Source organism: Plutella xylostella, chromosome 31 (assembly GCF_932276165.1).
Source record: "Plutella xylostella chromosome 31, ilPluXylo3.1, whole genome shotgun sequence".
Classification (NCBI taxonomy): domain Eukaryota; kingdom Metazoa; phylum Arthropoda; class Insecta; order Lepidoptera; family Plutellidae; genus Plutella; species Plutella xylostella.
The window spans coordinates 1,608,094-1,629,405 of NC_064011.1; the positions used below are offsets into that span (position 1 = coordinate 1,608,094).

The window sequence follows — 21,312 nt, forward strand, 5'->3', positions numbered from 1 at the left end:
TTAAAAGATCTCGTGCTATTTTGACCCATTTCAGGTGTAAACTAAATAAATTAGATTATATTTATTAATATTTCCTTTATAGTTTTTGCCCAAAATTATCACAAATTATTACAGTACTTTTTTGTGAGATATTTTTTGTTCATCAGCTAGTAATCGTCCACTTCTGGACATAGGCCTCTCCCAAGGAGCGCCACAACACTCGGTCCTCGGCCTTCCTAATCCAGCCACTACCGGCAACCTGTCTAAGGGTGCTTACATAGAGAAACGGGTTCCCTGTACCGACCTGTACCGGTAACCTGATAATGAGAAAGCGCTCATGACATTTAAAAATCCGGGAAATGCTCCGTGAGTGAGTGCTCTCGCATAATCAGGTTACCGGTACAGGTAGATACAGGGAACCCGATTCTCTATGTAAGCACCCTAAGGCCGTCGATCCAGAAGGCTAAAGGGCGTCCCACGCTATACTTTAAAATTCTTGGTACCTGTTATGGGTTCCTCAGCAGTTTATTACTAAGCTTACTGAGACTATAGTTTCGGGTAATGATAATAATTTGTGATATCAGGCACACAAATAATAGATTGTGTAGAAAATGGACCCCCCTTATAAGGATAAAAATCTATATCGATAGGTAATAAAAAGATAAAGTATTAACATTAACTATTTAATTGTGGTCGATTTTAATAAATGAATAAATAATGATAAAATTGGCGATTGATTGGTTTAAATGCAAAAAATACATGGAGACTCATTTGTTTATTGAAGAAGTTTTTAGACAGCTCTTTAAAAAAATAACTAAATACACTCACGAGCAATTAAAAAGTCCAATGATACTAGCACCAAATTACTCCTAAACGGAAAAGACTAGCTTAATGACGCCGTCTGCAAAATTGAAGTACATTTAACAGCGCATCAGAATATTACTCCGTAAATACAGGGTGGGTCTTTCGTAGGTGCATATCCGGAATTATGTTACAGAGCTCTTCATTCTGAACAACTTTTGTTATAATGACCTTGGGATATTCTCGATAAAAAATATCTACTCCCCATATACTTATACCCCATCCCATGTCACGTAAACAAGAATTTTTTGTATGGGGAAGCATCTTTTTTTTACGTTATATCCCAAGGTCATCATAACAAAAGTTGTTCAGAATGAAGAGATCTGTAACATACTTCCGGACATGCACCTACGAACTACTCAACCTGTATTTCGATCAAATTCTACATTAAAGTCGACATTTTGTAAGTGGAACTGTTTTATTGCTCGTGAAATAGATGATTACGTTATGATGGTTGGGTAAAAAACAGCCCAAAGTATAGACACTCCGTCTATGCTTTGGGCTGTTTTTTACCCAACCCAAGAATCCTTGGAACTTAGAACACCATCTATAATTTTAGTTATTTTTTTAATGAGATGCTGAAGAGAGAGAGAAAAAAACACTAAAATCGGCCGAGTTAGCTCAGATTTTGGGCGAAACTGCAATAATTATACAGCGAATGTTTTGACTAGCTGTAGAAATTAATATTGTATGCGATTTATGCACCTATTCCCTTCTCTTTAGTGGTATTTTATGCGAAAATTGACTTGGAATGTTAGAGTTAAATGCTGTAATATTAGAGTGATGAAACTTTGGCAGCACTGTCGAATGTTTATTCAAAATGGCGAATCAATTTAACCAATCACAGAAAACTGTTTCAGAGCCTTTTAAAATATTATATTTTGAAATAAATTGAAATATATTGAGGCTTTTGGAAATGATGAAATGAGTGAATTTTCGATAGAATACCACATTAAAAATTCAAATTATTAGAAATTATATAAGATATTTTATTAATGTGATAACAATAAATTGAACCTTCTACTCTTAAGCTATTGTGGTTGTTAACTCAAAATGTATGGGATTCCATACACATAGGTCTTGTGACTGTTCAAAATTTTGTTGCAATATTTTTCAGGCATTTTCAGCATGCTTTATCTTTAAAAAATTGCACTGTGTATTTACTTAAACTTAATATCTATTTATGGTTATACTTTTATTATTATTATGAACTTTTTATCTGATCTAGAAACACGTATTTAATCTAGATCTATTTAGTCTTCTCATTTGCAAATCTATGAATTTAGTCAATCATACGTCATAGTCATCACCCCCTCCCTATATACAGTTTTAGATTTTTCTGCTGAACTGATTTTGATTATGCACAAAATAAGCTAAAACACTCTCTATCAAGCTACTTGCCAATCCGAAAATTTTAAAAAAACAAACTAACAAACTTTATGCTCTTCAAATAATTATGTAGGATTAAGTACTAAGAACACCATTAGAATAAAATATGTGTTAAAGGAATTTAAAGAAAACAATATTTTTAGTATTTCTAGATGATTATTTGAATACCTATGAGTAGAGTCAGACAATCTAACAACTTTGCAACAGGTGAAATATGTAAGGTTACTTTCATGTTTATTTATCTGATGTATGATTATGTGGAAATCATTGGGGGAGGCCTATGTTCAGCAGTGAACGTCCTATGGCTGAGATGATGATGATGATGATAATGATTATGTCGTTTCGTTACCATCTTAGATCCCGGACGATTGGTTTGCACGGGGCCGAAACCAACATATAGAGGCCCGTTTAACAACATTTATTATTATCAATAAAAAAGAAAAAGACGTAAGTTCGATTCGCAATTACAAAGAATAATAAATTATTGCCCTAATAATATGTATATATTTTTGTATCACGAGTTAATCTTGTTGCAAAGCTAGCATTGCTGGACTGCTAGCTCTACATAGCATGTTAAATTGATTTTAAAACAAAAATGATCTGCCATTCGCATATTTTATTAGCACTTCCATATTTAGCCTTTTTATGTTATTTTGTATTCAATTAAAACAAGATTAAAACCAAATATATGTGATTGTAATGGTGAATAACAAGAGATCATAAAATATTTAACAAATGAATAAAAGACAATTTTCGATATATTAGTCTTAACATAGAATTTAAAGAGCTTTGCTTGTGTAATATATTACAATTATCTTTTTTTGTAAATAAAAATATTAATTAATTAATTATCGTATAATAATTCCAGCTAGTTGTTAGTCAATTGTATTATATTATTGTTAGCGTAGCAATTTTAATTGTATTTAAATAACAGTTATAGATACCTCGATATTGCGAGATTATGCGTATAATTTGACATAGTTTATGTCATGAAATTAATGTACCTACCCTATTTATTTTTCCATTTTTTTCCAATTATTAATAAAGTTTTATTTTGCATTAAAACAACATAACCAAGTCTTATTTATCTCTCAAATTGTAGGTAAATTACAATACAGGATGTTTCAAAAGTGGTATGTATAGATTGTATAGTGCCGGCCGAAAGGGGGTGACAGCACATTTGTTCTATAACTTTTACATACCATTTTTGCAACAACCTTAAGATAATATAATTACTTACTGTGCTACCACAAAAAACTTTAAACACTGTTTAAAACAGAATTTCGTAGGCGTTTGACAGCGCTAAACACCTGTTAAATTCTGTCTAAGTTTTTGGTAAGGCCCTTATAGTCTACAAATCGATAAATTTAAGCATCAGGCAAAGGGACCGTGATCATCACTGATAAAATTTCACCTGTATATTCCTCCATAGTGTCATGCTGGTAATGTCTGAATTATTCAGATTTCCGACGATCACTCTGAGGCTATTTATATGATAATTCTGAACGATATCGTTCAAAATTAGCCAATAATGGTACCACGTTGTACCGACACCACACATTTTGGTAGGTACGAATATTGCAGTTTGTTTTTCAATAACGCCGTATTCGTACCTACCTACTTTGACGCTTTCGAAGTGCAAGAAAAGATTATCCCCTAATGACTTATCACCTGTTCCTTACATACACGTTATGTTAAGAATAATAGACGCATTTTTCCTGAAATAAAAATGACATATTATGTATCTAGCCTATCTGAAACCTAGTTAAACATTGTGAGATATGGCGTTTCGACTTTCTCCGTGTTCGGCATCATAAGGGTCACAGTGTCAGTTAAATAAAGTCCATTTTTCTCTCCACCTTTAATTTGCAAGGTGCGGGTGCCTATATAAATAGAGTGAGTCGCCCGCGCGCCTCAGTTGTAATATCACCATGCAGAAATGACTAGGTTTCAGATAGGCTAGATACATAATATGTCATTTTTATTTCAGGAAAAATGCGTCTATTATGTAGTCTGAGCCTATCTGAAACCTAGTTAAACATTGTGAGATGTGTTTATTATCGCATGGTGGAGAGAAAACCAACTGTGACCCATAAGTTACTGATGAGTATATCAGTAGATAAATATTTGAATCTATAAATTTATAATGCATAGATTTCTAGGTAATAGATATACTAAAAAGAAAGGTATAAGTATACATAAGACTTAAGTACTTCCTTATTATTCCTGACTTGTCAGAAAGTTATGGAAGGTATGTACCTATACATATAGGTAGGTATTTATACATATGGATACACACAGTGCCTCTTCGAAAGCAATACTTATAAGTAATTATTGATCAAAATCTTGTTATTGTCAAGGCAATATTTTTAACATACACTAGCCGAATGGATGGAACCAGTGAAATACTTTGCAACAATATTTAAAAGCTGTAAAATGTAGAATATCGATCCAGGCCGCTGGGGCTCAGGTCAGCACATGCTGACTAGGGTATGTAATTCTGGACTGACCTCAGAAATGCAGCAGCCGACCCTGGAGCCTCGAGGACCTGCTCAGTCAGCCCTGTACGACGACACGGCCTGCAACACCTGGCGCGGCATCTAGTCCTTGGAACGAGGAGTGGTGCTTGAAGGGAAGATAATTTTACTAAATATCTCAGCCTCTTCAGCTACTGGAAAAGATTAGATGAAGGCTGTGACACTGGCGGATAACTAAGTATTCAGTTTTTCAAAACATGATGCAGGTCACTATATTCTCATATTCTAGATTGACAAGTAACACACAGTCTAATTTTGTATTCTAACTAACTCGGCGGTTAACGAGTTCCTGTGCAGTCCTACTAGGAAGGAAAGTTATTTTATAAGCCTTTGCACCGATTTTGTGGGCTACTATCATTCTGTATCATCATGTGTGAATATTATGAGCTCTGGCAGCATTCCTTGGTAGATGACATCAATTAATAAAGATTGATTAACACAACAATAACAATTGTAATAGTTGATAAATGAAACCCGGCTAACATGTCTTAGCTGGGTAAGTAAATGATCAGTCATGCCACCAGGATAAGTAAAATGTTCAGTACTTCATATGAAAAACATTAACAAGGTCACCTTTAGGTATGTTCGTCAACACTAAGGGCAGGTCTCGGCCAAAACCTTAAGGCTTCGCCTTGTTGCAACTTCAAAGGTACGTAGGTAGGTACCTACTTACATTGTTGTAGGTTCGATTTTGAAACCATTAAGTCAACCTAGATAAAACAAAATAAAATAGCTCGATTAAATAAAGATGGTACGTAAAGATGTTAGTTGTACCTGATCAGACCTGATGCAACGACAGCCAACATAGACTCTCTAATCTGGACAGTTGGACGAGCCACCTCGAGCCTGACTTATCAGTCAAAACTGACAGTTCGCCAACAGCAGATAGCTTGCGGCTATCTATAGGTAAACTTAGGTAGTTAGCTATACCCAAGAAAAAGTCCTTGGACATCGATATGACAGTGGAACGGCGAATAACTGTGACACTCTTTAAAACAAAAAGGGTTGTTGTTGTCCAGCTAAGGAAGGTTACCTACTTCAGCGACCTGGTATTGCATTCTGAAAGAACTGCGAAGAGTTAATATTATGACTAATAATTATTACTTATTTAGAAAGTTTTCAGCAAACTCTAATAAATCAAGCAGCTACCATGTCACCGCTGCCCGGTTATAACTCTGTACTAGCTTAGTAGATATATATACCAGTTTTAGCCTTCAGCTAGAGGCCAGAGAGCTCCTAAATGAGATGCGAGTACGAGCATGACACAAGTAATTTTTTACTTGGTAACTAGTTACGTAACTAACTGAAAGATCCATAAAACAGTTGAGGATTACTCAAAATGGAATTGTGAAAACGGCACGTCTGCATCTTAACCAGTCAGTCTAAGTAGTTTCAGCAGATACAGTGTTGAAAAATAGTTATGAAACGTTTGCGCCAGAATCGAATTAAAAATACATTTTCATTAGAGAAGCCGTTTAGGCATGAATAGGTACTTTTACCCTTTGGATTGTGCTCCAAATGATGACCTTCGAAATTCATAGAAATTTAATGACGACTGCCATTGTTTATTATCTATCCCCGTACGTTGAGTAGGGCTGCGGCTACACGTGATGTGATACACAGTACACAGTAGGTATATGCATGTTCCCAGAATAGTGGAAGTTATAATTTTACCAAAAGGTAGTCGTCTCGTGCAAGAGCACCGTTACTCGATTTATTCGATAAACAACTAGTAGACAGCTGCTGCGTAGGAGGTTCACGCATTTTTCAACAAAGAGCTCGGATACACACTCACAATCCACTGGGACATAAGGAAGACAGCTAATATGGTCCCAACTAACATCGTAGCGTTAAAAAAACTCTCATATAACTTGTATAATGGTTCCATTCGAAAATTAAAGTGTTAAGACATAGCTGTATAAGAGTGTAGGAGAGTGCTCTAACTCACTTATAACCACGAAAGAGGCCCACGATTTTGAGAGTAAAGGCTTTAGTAAGTCTGTAAAACGGTGTCATTGAAGTGTTTAAGTTATAGAAAGCCTGTAGTACGGTGTCATTGAAGTGCTAAAGTTACTATAGAAGAGCGTTTAATCCCTCTCAGCTAGAACTTTTACCGGTATAGTTGTAGTTGTAGAATGGTTATTTGACTCCCTAACTCTTATTTGTTTGGTAAAAAAGGGTTAAGTGAGTATGTTACCGTTTTTCGAATACACTTTTACCATACAAGTTGTATGTCTTTGAAAATAATAGTGTCAACAGCAATCATACGCGACAGTATTTGAGTGACAGTATTGATTATTACTAAATAACAGTAAATATAATATATTTACTTGACTTAACATGTTTTGTGAATTGAAAATAATATGCCATTGTAATTTTACTGTAATGTATACCATATTTCCCACCTCAATTTTAATGCGCTCCGAATTTATTAAGGATTTCAAATGAAACATAAGTAAATATAAAATAGACGACTCAATTTTGTATTTTTTTGTATCCTTGCTGTATGTCCATTAGTTTCATAAATCGATTGGCATGACTGGAATGACAAAATTCACATAAATAAGTAAGTATTTTAAAGCATAATATTGTTTATCCCAGCAATTTATAGGTTAGGTCGTCAATGCAAATGGCGAACTTACATTTAAGACATATAGACTCACCTAAGTCATATATTACACTTTTTGAAATAGAACACCCTTAGCCAAGGGTATTATGCAGTCTTAGTCGATCCGCACAGTCTTGCTTAACACCTTTACTTTTACAGTCTACTTGCCTAACGCAATAAGCGTAAGTTAAGTTAACCTTAAAGATTAAAACTGCATTGTTGAGTTTTCCAACACTGTAAGAATCTTGTCTTACTGCACTCTTGACAAAATCTCTTTTATAACCAATTCCTGCAGCCTAAATTCAATATGACACCTAAAGATTTATATGAGTATTAAAGGAAACCACTTAACAACCATAAGTGTTAACAGGTGTCAGTGAGCACTCTTGTATAGCTTTAGGTTCTAGAAACAGTTTAAACCTATAACATCTTAATTATAATTGCTTTGACTAATACCATTGTAACACTTAAACCTGCTGTTAACACTAATTTCATTTGTTAACTCATCTTTATCGCTTTATGTTAGAACTGAGATAATTATAACACAGTTATACAGGTTAAAGTTATAAAAATAGCTGTAACTGAGGGTAAAATGTTTGTTGGGGTGCCACTCAGAAACCGTGATGACACTCCGATCATGATCACCCGACAGTAGGATCATAATAAATTCGGTAACTTGTGAAGCGGTATGGTATAGCAACAGCGACTTTCACGAAATCAGGAATTAGCTCAGTGCTTTTAGGTTGAACACTCGCCGGTGGGATTCACTTTGCTCACAGCCGAGAAAAGAAAAGACTCAAAGCTGGAATCTGCCGATGTGTCATGACACTTAAGATAGTGTCTGGGGGGTCACTTTATATGACGAAAAACGAACTTTCAGTGCACTGCGGCGCGAGCCGCTCTATCTGTTTGTATGTATTAAACGTGCCGATTGCACGACAACTCTCGTTCGTTCGTTTCTCATCAGTATAGAGTAACGCTCCTGTACTTACCGTGCGTCACCATTCCCATGAGCAGTCCAACGATCTTAAGGCAGTTTAGAACAAAAGCTGCATTAGACAGTTTCTTCAGCAGAGACATCGAAATAAAAAATTGATTGCACAACTATCCCCAGGAGCAGTCTACAGGTCACTTTGGGCAGTTCAGAAGAAAGCTGCTTTAATAGAATACCCTACCTCAGCGGAGGCATCAAATTGAAGTGCTATAACACTTTTAGAAGCGGTGCACGTTACCCGATTTGTCGTCATCCATGCCGATGCGGCTACGGCGACTGCAGGTGGTTACTCAGGCTTCCTTGGTGTGCCCTTGTATGGCTAACATGACCAACCTTGGCAGTAAACGTTCGTCTGCATATGCCAAAATCACTGATGAATAGCGCACGTTACTCGATACCTTCTAAATAAGTCACTCATAATGATGGCTGATGATGATGATGACCGTGCTAGCAATAGTGCAGGCGGTTCCGCTGAGCATAAAATCTCTTCCCAGACAGGGGGCGTTTGGATCTGGCAACCAGAACAGGAGTGCCAGGTGTGCGCAGCGATGCAGGTGGGACAACACAGCCGCCAGGGCAGGAGTGCATGGCTGGGTCTATGCAGCGATGCAGGTAGCACAAACCGGTGGCCAGGGCCAGGACCGGGTGTACGCTGCGATGCAGGTGGCACAAAACGGTGGCCAGGGCCAGGACCGGGTGTACAGCCGCCAGGGCAGGAGTGCATGGCTGGGTCTATGCAGCGATGCAGGTAGCACAAACCGGTGGCCAGGGCCAGGACCGGGTGTACGCTGCGATGCAGGTGGCACAAAACGGTGGCCAGGGCCAGGACCGGGTGTACAGCCGCCAGGGCAGGAGTGCATGGCTGGGTCTATGCAGCGATGCAGGTACCACAAACCGGTGGCCAGGGCCAGGACCGGGTGTACGCTGCGATGCAGGTGGCACGAGACGGCGGCCAGCGCAGGAGCACAGGGCCGGGTGTATGCTGCGATGCAGGTGCCACAAGACGGCGGCCAGCGCGGGAGCACAGGGCCGGGTGCAGATTACACGAAACTTCAATTTCACCGAATCGGCCTGCCTACCCTCAGCGGGTAGGTACCGGCGGATCACATTACTCGCCGCACATGCCACAATGTCCCAACATACTGAAACTCGGAGCCACGTGCTTCCTGTAAAAAATCCTATGACGATCCTGGAAAGCTCCTGTTTGTAAAGCCTTACATAATCTATAATCAAGTGCATTATTGTAATAGCAAAGTTTTTATCAACTGTTTTCTAAAAATATTAGAAATTGAGGGTAGAAAAATATATTTTTATTATTTTTTCCTGTATAAAATTAACATATGCTTTACTTAAAGCGGTCATTAATGTAAGTATCTAGCTCAAGCGCCACTAGTAGGACCGGAATATGTGATCAATCATCACCACGACTATTGAATCGGACCCTACTGCGTGGGATAAAAACCCCAAGCGCCGGAGCATTATGACCAGTGGCTGAGCTTTTAAAAGCAGTAAATAATAGCATTTTACTCACGGCTTATCAACTCAAACCTTCGTTGCGAAATCCTCAGCAATGGCTGCGTGCGCAGCAGCCGGCAGGCCCCGCGCCGCCTGGTCCGCATCACGCTACAGCTCCCGGCAGCGAGGACTCCGCAAATTCAATATTATATTTTTCCCCGTCGGAGCGAAGCCGACGAGAACCGTGGCTACATTGAGCCATTTTGCCGAAGTGTTCACTTCAAAAATCAAAAACCAACTGAGGCGCGCGGGCGACTCACTCTATTTATATAGGCACCCGCACCTTGCAAATTAAAGGTGGAGAGAAAAATGGACTTTATTTAACTGACACTGTGACCCTTATGATGCCGAACACGGAGAAAGTCGAAACGCCATATCTCACAATGTTTAACTAGGTTTCAGATAGGCTCAGACTACATAATATAATGTTGTTCTGAATGATCCTTTCGGCTGACTATATACTTACCATTTCTGCAACACCCTGTATAAGTTTGTACTTATGATTTTCGCTGAGTTTTAGATAGGAACTTTAAGCTAAGTGCTAATGTTGATGTTAAATATATTGCTGCTTTGACAGTATACGGACAGAAAGAGAGAGACACAGATTTTAATGTCGACATTAGCCTAAAGTTCCTTTCTGCAACTCGGCATTAGTAATTTAAGAGGCTCACAAAATGCTTCCCATAAAAAAATAATGGAAAATTGGTTAAGTACCTACCTACTACCAAGTTACTGAACCCATCTATACAGGGTGCGATAGATACAGATGGCCTATGAGCTCTCACCGACATTGTGGGCTGCGGTCTGGGCCGAAGCACCCAGATTGAATTACCGCTTTAGTTCTTTAACCGCCGGACCAAAAACGAGGTGTTATAATTAAAATGACATCTGGTGTAGTCCAATGGGGTAGGTAGGTATGATAAGTAGACTATCTTTCTAAGTACTTATTTGGCTGGCATGTTATATGTTAATATGTATATTAGTTATAAAGTAGCTTTCAGGCAAACTTCGAGAAATTGTACCTATTATAAAGTAGCTTTTAGCCAAGCTTCGCAAAATGAACACTATATAGGTATTATTATATCGAGTGTGACGCCACCAACAGCCTTACTTTAAAGGCTTGAGAATTGTAGTTTGAAAGCCTTTTTTATAGGTAGGAAACAAAGATTTAATACACCCACGGGAAATGAAAAAGTTCCAGTGAAAAAAGTAGGTACCTACCAAATTACTCCTAAGCGGAAAAGGCTTAATGTAGCCTTCTGCAATATTATAAACTACATTTAAAAGCGCACCAGAATACTACTAACTAAAAACGTAAACAAATATTCAATTAAAAGTTTTTAAAAATTGAGGCATTTAGTATTTTGATATTTTGTATGTAAATGTGGAACTGTTTCTTTGCTCGTGAGTGTATAGTGTAAATAACAAATATTTCATAAAACCCCCTAGTTGCCACGCCACGGGCTATCATCGCTTCCATCTCGCTCCGGACCGGAGCCCCGGCTCGGGTTACGACTAGGTGGTCCCCGTCAGTTGGCGGTAGGGATGGGGTAGGAGTGTCGATGGTTTTGGGTTGTCGATTGGTAGGGTGGAGTATGACCCCCTTATTCATAAAAAAGTTACAGGACGCTTTAGCTATTGAACTGTTTTGTCCCTCTCTTATGGCAAATAAACGTTTTTCATTTTTCATTTTCATTTTCATTTCTCTTTTCAACAATTTGTTCTTTGACAGAGAGGGACAAAACAGTTCAATAGCTAAAGCGTCCTGTAACTTTTTTATGAATATGGGGGTGAGTTTATAAAACGACATACTTCTTACATCAGTCGCGCGTGACCCGCCGAAGCGAGAACACGTCTTTCGGTTAAACTTCGCTTCTTGTGCCGGTGTAATCTATAACTACCCACATGTGGTTATTTTATTACGAGAATGGATAGTTTTATACGGTCAAAGAGTGTTGAGTGCGATCCGTCGGGAAGTGATATACATGAAGATACGATTGTGAATTCTGAGTGTGTCCAACCACTCTCAGAAAACATGGAATGCGGAGAAGTAGGTGAACCTACAAGATATTCGGAGAAAAGACCGAGGCAAGAGAGTGAAGAGAGTAAAGAGAAGGAAGATAATGAGGGATTTACTGTCGTTAGTAGAAAGGCTAAAAAGTTGCTGAGAAGTTTTTCAAGACGAAACGAAAGCCGGTCGGAATCTGAAATAAACTCAGATTCCCCGAATAATTTTGAAGTAAGTGTGACGTCGAAAAAAATTCTACCAAAGCAATTTGGCATGGCTAAATTATTAAAATCGGAAAACATCTCAAACATAATTAAAATTAAATACAAGGGTCCGTACAAAGCCTTCATAGTATTTAAGAACTTGGAGGATGCGGAAAAGTTACTAAACTGTCCAAAGTTTGTGGAATTAGACTATAGATGCCAAAAGACGGATCAAGTGAATTCTACCTATGGGATAGTCAGAAATGCTGATTTAGATATAGATGAGGAAGAGATAATGAAATCGTACACATGTAAGTACGACATTCTGGCTATGAAAAGACTGAAACGACTTACGGAAGATGGACAGTGGGTGGACAGTGAAGTGATTCGCTTACGGTTTAAAGGGCCTTCCTTACCCTCGTATATATCTGGATACGGGTGCAGATTTAAGGTTGAGCCATACACCTTTCCTGTCTCGCAATGTAGTGGATGCTGGAAATTTAACCACTCAAGAAACTATTGCCCTACAAAGAAAATTATTTGCCCTAAATGTGGTGAAAAACATGACAACTGCGCCACAAAAGAATTTAAATGTATTAACTGCGGGGGACCTCATATTGCCTTAGATAAAAATTGCCCAGCATATCTAAAAGAAAAGAAAATCAGAGAAATAATGAGTAAAAATAACTTCACATACAAAATAGCCTTGCAAATGCTCGTTAAACAGAAACCAACTAACGACTATGTACCAGAACCCATTCATTTGGAAGAAAGAACACTGGACGCACATACCCTACCTCCAGGCAACCAGCCAAACAGAAATAAATCGTATAGAGATGCACTAACCAACAAACATACTACGGAGCTAACACAATCATTCTCATGCCTTGAAGAAACTAGCGAAGAAGTAGATAATGCATCTGTAATCCTACCTTCTCGTAAACCTGCTGGGAGACGTAAATGTAGAATAAAGAGGAAAACAACTGAAAGGAAGAACAATACACATCACACTGAAGAAGAAGGAGAAGAAGACTTACATCCAAATAAAAGTAAGAAATATGTCGAAAACAAAAAAAGCAACTTAGGAATTTGGAAGACATTACACAGAATGAAGGACATTGTTTTATCTGAAAAACCATTAGAAGAGAAGATAAATTTGTGCATAAAAACCATATTAGAAGAGCTGACAACACTGTTTGTACAAACTATTAGAGAGGGAGATATCATCAACAAAATATTTTCTTATTTAAATAATGGCTAGTAATTATTCTAATATGCATATAAATATACTTCAGTGGAATTCCCAAAGTGTCATACCAAAATTAATTGATTTTGAACTATTACTAAATAGAGAAAAGGTTCATATTGCAGTGCTCAGTGAAACGTGGTTGGACCCCGATTCCCAATTTAATGTAAGTGGCTATAATGTGTACAGGAGAGACAGAGGCGATTCTTACGGTGGCGTAATGGCGTTGCAGTACTGTGCCATAAATCTATAAAAGCATTTGTAAGCCCAGTTAACATTAGTAATCCGGGTATAGAAATAGTACATGTTAAAATCCTTAATTGTAAGCTAGTTAAAAATATTTTCTCAATTTACTGTACTTCCCCAGTGCGTACTTCTCAGTCGGATTGGGATAGTATTTTCGCTATGTTCCCCGAAAAATCTATAGTTGCGGGAGACTTCAACGCACACCATTCAAACTGGTCCTGTAAAACGGATCCAAGAGGTATTCAATTATTTGACAGCTCTCTTGATAATGGTTATATCTCACTCAATGATGGCAGACCAACGAGAATAAGGTTAGTGAATGGAGTGCTTCAAAAGACGTCCCCAGATATTTCATTCTGTTCCACAGATATTGCCACGAACATTGATTGGGATGTAACCAATGAAAATTTAGGCAGTGATCATCTAATTATCAAAATGAGTATACAATACCGGGATTGCCTTAATTTTGTTATAAAAAGGAATTACAAAGCTGCCAACTGGCCTAAATACAGAAATTTCATTTCTTTAGCGCTATCATCGGCCACTGAGATTCAAAACGTGCAAGAAAGTTATGATTTCTTTTTAGATATATTAAACAAGTCTGCTTCGGAAAATATTCCTGACATAAAGCTTTGTACAAATCCCGCTAGAAAGTTTGTGCCTAAAGTATACTGGAATCAAGATCTTTCTAAAGTAGTAGCTCAACGTCGATTAGCACTCAAATCGTTTAGGCAAAATCCGACTCCTCAAAATTTAGACAGTCTAAAGCTAAAAATCTCAGAAGCACAACGACTTATAAGGCAGGCTAAGAGCAAGAGCTGGTATCAATTTTGCTCATCTATAGATGAATCTACCTCTTCGTCTGATTTATGGCGGAAAATGAGATGGATGAAGGGCTACAAACAAGCAAAGTCATTTTCCAGCGAGCAGAGTAAAAATGAACTACTGACATCGTTGGCACCTGATTTTGTAACACCCCTAACTCCTATTTTTACATCCCTTAACCCAACTCTAGATGCCGATTTTAAAATACAGGAACTGGATAATAGCTTAAAAACTAAAGACACAACACCTGGAATCGATAAAATTTCTTACTCAATGATAGCTCAGCTCCCAGACGACGCAAAGAAGTACTTACTAAGATTATACAATTATATTTTCAGTACTGGCTATGTCCCGTCTCAATGGAGAGAAGTAATCATAATGCCAATCCCCAAATCTACCAGTTCTATCTCTAAGCTTAGACCAATAGCTATGATGTCGTGCTTGTGCAAAACGTTTCATTTAATGATCACTAAACGCCTTGAATGGTTTGTGGAACATAATAAGTTATTATCTCCTTATACGACTGGGTTTAGGAGAGCTCAATCTTGCCTGGACTGTTTAGCGAGACTGATCACACATATACAACTTGGATTCACTAAGAATTATGCTACCTTGGCTTGCTTCCTGGATATTGAAGGTGCTTACAACAATATTATAATCGATAGAGCTCTTACTATACTGGATAGGTTGAAAGTAGGGGCCAACATATGTCTATACCTTTGGGAGTATCTAAAAGAAAGACATCTTCAAATTAAAAGCGATGAAGAAAACAATATAGTACATATCAGATGGACAAGCAAAGGTATTGCCCAGGGTGACCCCATATCCCCTCTACTGTTCAACTTAGCCACTATTGATATTTGTCGTAACATTAAGGATGTATTTATAGGGCAATACGCCGATGACTTTGTGCTCTATGCTAATAATAACAAACTTCAGGATAGCGTGCAGTGTATACAGCAATCATTGGATACATTTGTATTACTCATAGAACAACTAGGCCTAGAGTTATCAGTACTTAAATCTAAAGTTTGCATCTTTAGTAGAGGCCATAGGCGAGAATGTGTTAATATTTCTGTCAAGGGGACTACGCTTGGATCTGCTGATTGCATAAAATACTTGGGTATCTGGTTGGACAGATCTTTAAGATGGGGTAAGCACATAAATGAAGTATGCGAAAAGGCCCAAAAGTATTTATCTCTTTTAAAAGTTTTAGCAGGTTCTGGATGGGGTGTTCACCCGCTACATCTCCGTAGATTGTACATAGCACTTATCAGAAGCAGAATTGACTATGGGTCATTTTTATACGATAATGCAGCCACTTGCCATATCTCCAAATTGGATACATTGCAAAATCAGGCCTTAAGAGTGATTGGTGGGTTTATAAAAACCACACCCATCCACGTAATGGAGAGCGAGTTATGTCTTCCACCGTTAACTTTGAGAAGGCAATACCTGGCCTATAAATTTTGTTTAAAAAGTCACTCTTGGTCGAATAATGAAACGATTAAATTGCTAGGTGACCTCAGTGTATCCCATAATTGGAGGCAAAAGAAGATTCCATTATTGCTCAGCTCATTTAATGAAACAAAGGATGAAATTATATCATGTTGTAATACACTGCATATGTTTACCTTAAATACATGGGTCGCCAACATTGATATTAAAAATAGTGTTAAGACTAGTCTAGATAGTATAAAGAATTCCAAATTATTGTATGAGAGAAATCTTTTGAAGAGCAATGTTGTCCAGGAACTTCGTACAAACTATAATGGCTGGTACGCTATTTATACTGATGGGTCTAAGACAGATAAAAGTAGTGGTGCAGCTTTCTATGATCCTAATAATGGTTATTTTGAAATATTTAATTTAACATGTAACATTTCTATCATGACCGCAGAACTCATTGCATTGTCCAAAGCTCTGACATACGCAAGCGGCTTGGGAATTCAAAAAATAGTTATCCTAATAGACAGCAAAAGTTCCTTACAGCATGTGACTCGATGCGCATCTGGACACAGGGGGATTTCAATCGCCTACGAAGTTTTAGATCAAGTTAATAATTTTAAAATCAATAACATAGCATTGACAATGCAGTGGGTGCCAGCTCATATTGGTTTGTACGGAAACGAGGAGGCTGACCATCTCGCAAAAAGAGCTTTAGTTGAGGGTTTTCCATTGAATGTTCAGCCCAATTACTCAGAAGTCTTGGGTAAATACAAGTTAAAAAATTTCGTTAAATGGCGCGAATACTTTGATGAAAGATCTACAACGAAAGGCATTTGGTATAAAAGCATTCAGAGCGAGCCTCCTCGTATCCCATGGTTCTTGTGTGCTAGATTGGGTAGAAAACAAATAATTGTAGCTCATAGGATGCGTTCTGGCCATATACCATCTAACAAATTTGCTTTTTTAATGAGAAAGGTTAACTCTCCCAATTGTGAGGTATGTGGCAAAGAAGATTTATACCACTTACTACTGGAATGTGTCCGTTACGCACCCAAAAGAAATATGATTATTCAAACTTTGCAGCTGAACGTTACTGATGTTGGTGTGTTTCATAATATTCTGGCTGAACCCACTTCGGGAGCAGCTAGAATGTTATATTCTTTATTAATGTAAAATGAATTATTAATTATTTGTAAATGTTAGTATAATAGTCACGATGGGACTGTCATCGTCACTACATAGTGTACAAAAGTCCCTATAAATAATAAAGATTAAAAAAAAAAAAAATACTTCTTACATAAGAAAAGAAGTCAATTAGGTACTTGAAGTTTGTTGGAAGCTTAAAAAAGAAGGGGTTTTGTATAGTTAAAAGCCAGTTAACTAAACGCCCACTAACCAAATGAATTTTTACTCAAGCCTCTGAGGTTTTTTCCTTGTAGAGTTGTTAAATAGAAGTTCAACAAAAATGTATCACTGTATTGTCGAGTGGGGAATTCTACTGTCATACGGTCACCAGATTTCCTAAGCTCGATAAGTATATGTATAACAACATAAGTATGGACAAAAAAAAGAAAACGTCATAAAACAAGTATTTGCCGCGGCCGGGAATCCAACCAGGACCTTTGTCAATCAGGGTCACTAACCACTCATCATCTGGTCGTCGATAAAAAGAGATAATCCTTAGCCCATCCCTACGCTCGCCCCTTCGCCTCTCGCGCTTACTCCACGCCCAATAAATTGACTAAAAACACACATTTTACTTGAAACAAGACAAGCTAATGTCCTACACGACATCAGAATGCTAAGAATTCAACATTAACAGTCGCAACTCGACGGTAAAACCATTAAATACAACATTTTAGTGACCAAACCGAGAAAAAAGGATAATTACGATCGTGATTTTTATCGCAATGTTATTGGATCGGCGTGAAGACCGATGCTGGAAGAAGTATACCTACAAACAGACAAAGATAGTGTGGGACGCCCTTCAGCTAGACCAAAGATCTTATACAGGTACAGTTATATCTAGTTGTGGCTGTGGTTTAGAAAGACCGAGCTAAGTGAGTTCTGGCGCTCTTTGGGGTAAAGAAACGGGCGGACGAACAGGCAACCATAAGATTTTTTAGGCCTTATCACTGCTTTAACAGTCGGAATTGCACTAGTTTAAATAAGGTAAGACTGAATCCCCAGATGGGCAGGACGAGACATCTGGCAAGGCGAGAGAAGACAGCAGATGGACCAAGGCAGTGTCGGAGTGGTGGCCAAGAGAAGGACGAGGATTGGTCGGCAGACCACTGGCTTGTTGGTCCGATGACATTAGGAAAGTACCTACTTAACTGGACCAAACTGGATGAGTGTAGCACAGAACCGTGAAAGAGGCATAGCATAGGAGAGGCCTATACCCTGCAGTCGGTAGACATAAGCTGAAGATGATGATGATGATCAAATTATAAGGTAGAGTACGTCTAAGTTACTCGGGGAGGCTTATTTCGTACACCCCATCTGTTTTTCGATAATCCTCAGTCAGATATGTGTTCCCCATTGTAAATTATAATAACAAATTGGCTTACTTGTTACTATTGTTGAGTTGAAGTGCGTATTATCAGCCCCTTCATCTTTCTTAGGTGATAAAATCACAAGTAGATTTATATATACTTTCAAGAGTTTTTTTTTCAATTATTCACAGTGTAATTTTCTTTAAGTGCGTCAATGGGTGTGCCACTTAGGTAGTTATACCTACCCTCAAAGTCGAAGACCAAATAATAGAGTGCGATAAAGCTTTAAAAATTAAAACTTAGGTATTTATAAGTGCAAACCATTTGCAAACACTAAAAAAGTTTCAGGGTCTGTTCCACAAGGTCTGGTTAGTGGCTACCTGACGGATAAAATACATGCTGTCACTTTCTGTTATTATTTTTTAGACAGTGACAGCATGTATTTTATCCGACAGGTAGCGACTAACCAGACATTGTGGAACAGGGGCTCAGAGTATTAAATTACGTCTTCACATTATTTTTTGGAATTTCCGACACTGACAGCTAGTTACTGCCATGTTACTGCATAGTTAATTTACTTCATTCATTTTAAATTATATGTATCCTATCTTGCATTTGTCGGTACCTAAGTTAGCGATAGCGTTGTCAGACTTTATTTAGAAACCGTGTCATTTACGACCATTTAAAACCGAAGGGTCAAGGGGGTCGCGAAAAAAAATTTCCTCCCAAGGTGGTCGCATCATGAAAAAGGTTGAAAAACACTGATTTACGCCTTCTGAGTTCTACTTATGAATCGTAATCGTCACGTTTATTTTTTTTTTTTTTTTATAAGGGTTTTGGCTTGGCCACTGGGCCTTTAAGCCATCGTCACGTTTATAATTATGATGCAATTTTGTCAATGAACAGCCGAAAGCTTTCCAATATTCATCCCCATGCAAAATCCCGCCACTAAGCTCAAAAACCAAATCTTACACCAAAAACCCATTCATAATAAAATAACAAGCTTCGATACCAAAAGCCCCTTCAACAAACACCCCTCCTGGGGCGCGATTCATATCTCAACCGAAATATTTGTAAAGCGATACGAACGAGTTACGAGATGAAATCCGCAATGTTCAAAAACGCGATTCATAGCACACATACTTTGATCTCGTTTTCATATCGCTAGTTCGTATTGGGATGGCTTGAGTGAAATGAATGAAACTATATTTTTTTAATTGCCATGCAAAAATTATAAATACTACCACTAATTGTTTTAAATAATTTTGTTCCTACAATATATTTTGTTGGAATTAGTGTCGATAGCAAGTATCCAGAAACGGCTTTTTAATTCAACGTTGAAGAAATTCATAACCTGTGGCACTTTTGACAGCCGCCATGTTTTCTACATAAAAACATTGATTTTCTTTGCTCATTTTCGTATCAACGTAGTTTTTTTGGAAAATAAGAAGAAAGGAAGTTTAACTAACTTAGAGAAATACGACTGAGACATGTAAGTATCAATGTATTAACCTATTTTTTTGGAAATATAACCGGTTGTAGTCAAGAAGGTATTGTAATTTACAATGTATCCAATTTCTGTTTGAATTGTTTTAGAATCATGAACGAGATGAACACAAGCAGCAGCCGATGTGCTTGAGTTGCAGATGGAGCAACTGCGTTGTGAGAGGGCCACGGCTTCAGCCCTCACAATGAATAGCTGAAGCAATGAACAGACAGGCTGCAGTCAATGAGAGGCTTCTTGAGCAGGGGCTCCTCATATGGAAAAAGGTTATTCCTAAATGTTTGGCTAAATAATAGAATAGAATTTAACTTCATTGCTACCCCAATAATGTGTTAGGAAAACTGATGTTGAATATTTATGTTACAGTGTAGTTTTGTTAGTGTCTGTAATTTTTTAGAACAATATCATACTGAACTTTTGATTTTGTCTTTTCTAGGCTAATGAAAGGAACAATCAAGACTGGCGGTGCGCGGGAGGATCCCGTCCCTGCGCCTGGCCTTCAATGGCCTCACGCCTCTCTTCTTCCTCTTCTTCATGCGTCAATTCAAACAGAGGAGCACCTGTGATTACTGATTACCTAAGTTCCTATATACAATAATAGTTTAATAATTGTTAACAAAATATTGTATTATATAAGTATTAATAACTATACACAAGGCTAAAAGCATTTTGTAACAGTCAACCTATAAGAGAGAATATGAGAAAAAATAAGACAATTTAATCTTTGATTGCCATTATCTGTAGCTTTATTAAGTGGTAAAGGGACCTAATATATGTATTTGTGATAATTCATAGAATTTATTAGTTCTATCAATAAATAAAATAGACATGCATTACAATGTGTTTAATTCATTAACTTACAATTTGCACACTGAGGGAAAAATATTCTTCCTCATTCTGCGAGGGCCTCAGGCTAAAACCCACGCCAATCAAATAAATATCACTAATACAAGCTTACTATAAAGGAAAATTACGAATTCGGTAAAGATGGAATCTCGTAGGGACGGCTGTCCGGCTGAAAAATGGCTTGAAGATGTTGGAGAGATGCGTACATGGTCAATTTCACTGTTAGCAGTAGGTATTTTTTCTGAAAACGATCTTACAATTTCACCCTTTTCTTCGAAAGTTTAAAATCGCTTAAACGTCAAAATATGACAGATAGGCGATATCAAAAAGTTCAACAAAAATGACATGAATCGCGTCATTCTCCATTCGTTCATTCATTTTGCGATCTCTAAACGATCTTACTATGTAGCTTGGGTTTTAGTGCCATGTGAATCGCAATTTGACACCTCGTTCGTAAAAATCTGAAAACGAGATGAAAGCGACGGGGTTTTTTGTGACACGAATCACGCTCCTGTTACCATAACAATAACAATTATTACACTATCGGTAGCTTTTAAGTCATTACTCGACATATTGTCGGCCACTCGCCTTCTATTGTGTTCTGTAA

The 21,312-nt window shown here is 37.7% G+C and overlaps 1 long non-coding RNA gene across 2 annotated transcripts; it reads left to right on the forward strand.

Moving 5' to 3' along the window:
- The first annotated feature begins 19,675 nt into the window (after positions 1–19,675).
- On the forward strand, positions 19,676–20,692 carry LOC125491134. 2 transcript variants are annotated; one of them, XR_007268142.1, is made up of 3 exons: positions 19,676–19,847; positions 19,952–20,125; positions 20,296–20,692. It is a non-coding gene; the product is annotated as an uncharacterized LOC125491134 (long non-coding RNA). The 2 variants fall into 2 exon arrangements; XR_007268141.1 differs by having other exon boundaries at positions 19,676–20,125.
- Positions 20,693–21,312: the final 620 nt, after the last annotated feature.